At 39.7% G+C, this 4,601-nt stretch overlaps 1 non-coding gene across 1 annotated transcript; it reads right to left on the reverse strand.

Moving 5' to 3' along the window:
- Nucleotides 1-4,324: 4,324 nt before the first annotated feature.
- On the reverse strand, nt 4,325-4,399 carry Trnas-cga. Its single transcript has one exon. It is a non-coding gene; the product is annotated as a tRNA-Ser (tRNA).
- Nucleotides 4,400-4,601: the final 202 nt, after the last annotated feature.

A 4,601-nucleotide genomic window follows, 5' to 3' on the forward strand; every position in this document is an offset into this window, starting at 1 on the left:
GTTAACTTTTTCTTAACATGATGAACAAGGATTTTGTACAGTTAGTAACATCTTTAGTTTTTAACGGTTTGCATTAATGTCTTTACACAAGTGTGATAGTTGTTCCTTGATGATAGCCTAAATCCCGAAGTTTTGGTAGTAATTAATATATATTAACCGTATAGAAGGCAATTTGTTTGGCTTTTACAACTAAAAGCTTTTTCTTGTTGTGACACGTACCTGAAGCAATTCGCACTTCAGCTACTGTAAATAAGTTAATACCATATGGTTGCGATACATCAATCATTGCTTCTGATAAACGACGAAATTCCCATATATCAAAATTATTGCAGACAATTCGAGGGCCTTTGAAGAGGGCCTGCACAGAATTACTCTCGTAAACAGCTGCTGCTTCGTCTACTTGTGTGTGCAGAAAGTGAAACCCTAGACTGAGGCGTTAATTAAATCGTGGCCAAAGTCTTCGGACTTGTAGAAAATTAATTAGCGTGTGAAGGGGGTTTCTCTTCTTCGTTGAATAGAGGATGCGATACAGCCATTCACCGAATAGCGACTCTTCAGTTCCTGTTACTACAACACTCCCCATGCGTTTACAAGTTAAGTACCCCCGTGCTGCTTGTAACAGATAAACAGTACATGTGACTGCCATGATTGGAGATGTGTAAAGTTTCTTTAGAGAACACATTATAAATTGAAAAAAGGCTTTTCCATGTCGAATAATCCTAACATGTCTTGATTTTCCTCCAGTCTTGCTTCCGTTATTAAGCGCTACGACATAACAGTCTTCCTGGCGCCTTTACTTTTCTGAAAACCGAACTAGTCTTCGCCGGACCCATCCTCATTTTTTTCTGTTTTTCTGCATAGAAGTCTCTGAGCCCCCCCCCCCCCCCCCCCCATGTTTGTACTGAGATTTCAGGTCCAAATTACTTGAAATTTTTAATTGAAATTACATAAAATTTATTTTTCCAATTATTTAAATGTTGTTTAAATACTCATTGATGATTTTATTGCACTAAATACAATCTGCAGTACTTTACTTTTTATCAAACAAAACCACGTACTTTTGTACAGTTTTTTAAAATCATAAGTGCAAATTAACTATGAGAGAACTGAATTTTTCGTTGTGAGTAACTGTAATATCTATGGCAAGTAAATTTTCACATAAAACTGAATTCCAAGATTTAAACTTAGACATAAAAATTGCACTCCATAGGTACGTAAGGGAAGTCTGCAAAACTTATTTTCAAAGATGGGATCTACATTTTTCTTTATCACAGCTGAGATGACATTTATTTTAACTAATTTTACTGGAGGAGCAGAAAGATCCTCATCACAACTGTAATGAAGTTCTTCTAAATGATACTGTTGTTCGTTAGCAGAACTATGGTCACTGACAGATATGAAGTCGTCACCTCTTCGTCTATTCCTTGATCTATATCACTGACATTTTCTGCCATCCACCAGCTAACAATTTCATCAAACTTAGGCTCGTTGAAACCGACAGTTACTACAAACCCATTTTGTACTATACTGACGAAAATTGATACATTGTTCGAGAAGCGTGGTCTAGGAGACCCGAACATGTGTCAATAATACGTGCCAACAAGAAAAAAGGCCATAATGTGTGGGTTATACGTGGCGTAGAATCTTCATAACACAATTTTAGTGTACAAATTAACATTTATTTTGGCATGGAACAGAGCGAACACAGAAATGGATGTCGAACATGCCGCGAGCGAACAGAATGCAAAGCCAAAGAGAATAATCAAAGAAGTGTCAACTTTGCGTCAGAGACGCTACAAATGCAACCAACAGCAAAATGTCGTAGGGTTGCCAATTTAAAGAGGGTAGGGAGCGTATAGAAGCATTCCGCCTAAACTGACCTTGGTGAGGGAGTTCGGAAAACTACGCTCGGTCTGAGAGATCGCAACTCGTGAGTTAAATGGTAAGGTGATTTATGCGACAGTTCTAGTAATTATCTCACGTTACTGTATTTGAAATTTATTTCCGAAAGTCAGACGGTAACTCTCCGGTCTCAGGCATTATACACAACTTAAATAGTCGCTCGAGTGACTTTACCCGTATGATTTCAGATATTCGGAAGGAATTTTAGTTGTCGCTTATGTGTTATTTGGTTGCAAGTCTTTCGGATCTGTGTTAAATTATGAATGGATCCTCCATTACTTCAATAGCGACTCCCCTTTCATTTTCTATGATTCCTTCGGATAATTCCTTCCCCTCGAAGAAACCTTTAATGAGCTACTTCCACCTACTTCTTCTCTCTGCGCTTAACAGAAGAATTTTCATTGGACACTTAACAGTAACTCCCACGATTTCAGTTTTTTATTTTCTGTATGCTGAATCAGTCCTTTCGACGACCGTGTGTTTTTTATTTCTTAATTTGTCGTCTCGACTGCCGTGCACTACCTAAGCGACTTATACTACTGAATTCCTGTCATTTCCTGAACGTTTTTGTGCCGTCTTCTTTCGTCGATCAATTGAAGTATTCCTTCAGTTACCCAAACTTACTTGGTGGCAAGGTCCCTTGTTGCTACATTTATCTGTTCAGTTTCCGTAATTGCTCTTTTTAGAGATGACCATTTCAGTGTATCTGAGCTGCCTAGAGGAATTCGAACTTACCTCATCATTCCTCAGTACTTCACTATACAAATCTTTTTCTCGTTGATTTCGTCGAACTATTCTCTTAAACTTCAGTCTGATCTTCTTCATTAGTCAATGGCGTTCGTGTCTCCCTCCGCTCATGGCTACGCCTTACACTTCAATATCTGGATTCGGAATCTCTTTGTGACCACGATGTAAGCCAGCTGGCGTCTGCTTGTGCGTGCTGGCAGTTTCCAAGTACATCTTCTCGCCTTGTGATATTTGAACATTCTATTTGCTATTATAAATTGATATTCGGTACTGAACTGAATTGATTTCCTATTACCAAACCATATTCTATCGTAACTTTTTCTTCTATTCCTATCCCTACTACCAAGCTCCAGTGCATAATGGTTACTGGATTATCATCTCCCATTATATATTGAGTCTGTCGTTCAATAGCCACACGTGCTTTCTCTATCTTTTTGTCATCCAGTTATGACGTTGCCATGATAACTGAGCTATTGTTGCTGACGTAGTTTTGCAATATATTCTAATGAGAGCAACCCAATCACCAAACCGTTCACTGTAACCCACGTTGTGTCCTACCTTCGTAACTAATTCTATTCCCGTTACACCATTTTCTACTGCTGTAGGTTACATCCTCGATCCGTCTGACCACAAATACTTTTCTTCTATCAATTTCATTTCACAGACTCCAGCTATATCTAGAATGAACTTCTGCATTGCTCTTTTTAAGTTTTTCTAGCTTCACTATATTTGCATTAAGACATTTTTGGCTGAGTTAGTAACTCATATTATGTTTATAGTTTCGTTCCTTTCGGCATTCCCCTCACTGAGATCCGATTGAGGAGTAGCTTGAAATCTTTTGCCAATGGGGAGAACAACATGACACATTTTCACTTACAGGCCACATGTCCTGTGGTTACGCATTAAATGTCTTTAACGTAGTTGTTTTCATTACCTTCAGCATCCTCATGCCTTTGAACATTGTTCACTCTTCCTTCCCCGCTCCCCTCTAACCTTAGAAGCTACCTTGAAACTCTGTCTGCTTCTCCGTCCTCCTTGACAAGGCCATTGGCAGAAGGTGAGTTCTTATTCCGCGAGTCTTCCGCCTGCGATTCTAATACTTTCTATCCGTAACGTAAGCAGTTGGCAGCTGTTGGAATCGATACTCAGAAGGTCGATGTTTTCACTATTAATCAAAGACGCAAGGTCTAGACCACAGGATACTTGCGATGAGGAAAGAATAATGAATTTAAACCACGCATTTAGCTTATTTGGTATACATACCACAACTGAAGTGAAAATAGACATTAAGTTTATCATTCCAAACCACATAGAAAAGCATTTTTATGTAACATATTTTAAGAAAAGAGGGTACTTCAAGTCGAATTAGTTTTTACGTAATTTACAGCTCTTGAAGGCGGCATAAAAAATTGAAATCGCGGATCGCATTCATGGCGGGCAAACAAGCGTAATAACAGTCCAGACAGAAAACTTTTCCCCTGCTAAAACATTCCTGTTACGCGTGTCTGCAGTCAACTGCACAACTACGTAGAATCTTGCATCATGGTGTCTGAAATCAACGCGTTAGAATCTGAATTTACATTCTCGATGCAACTCATTCTTGAATCCAGAATGAGATTTTCACTCTGCAGCGGAGTGTGCGCTGATGTGAAACTTCCTGGCAGATTAAAACTGTTTGCCCGACCGAGACTCGAACTCGGGACCTTTGCCTTTCGCGGGCAAGTGCTCTACCAACTGAGCTACCGAAGCACGGCTCACGCCCGGTACTCACAGTTTTACTTCTGCCAGTACCTCGTCTCCTACCTTCCAAACTTTACAGAAGCTCTCCTGCGAACCTTGCAGAACTAGCACTCCTGAAAGAAAGGATATTGCGGAGACATGGCTTAGCCACAGCCTGGGGGATGTTTCCAGAATGAGATTTTCACTCTGCAGCGGAGTGTGCGCTGATGTGA

The sequence above is a fragment of the Schistocerca americana genome, chromosome 5 (assembly GCF_021461395.2).
Source record: "Schistocerca americana isolate TAMUIC-IGC-003095 chromosome 5, iqSchAmer2.1, whole genome shotgun sequence".
Taxonomy (NCBI): Eukaryota; Metazoa; Arthropoda; class Insecta; order Orthoptera; family Acrididae; genus Schistocerca; species Schistocerca americana.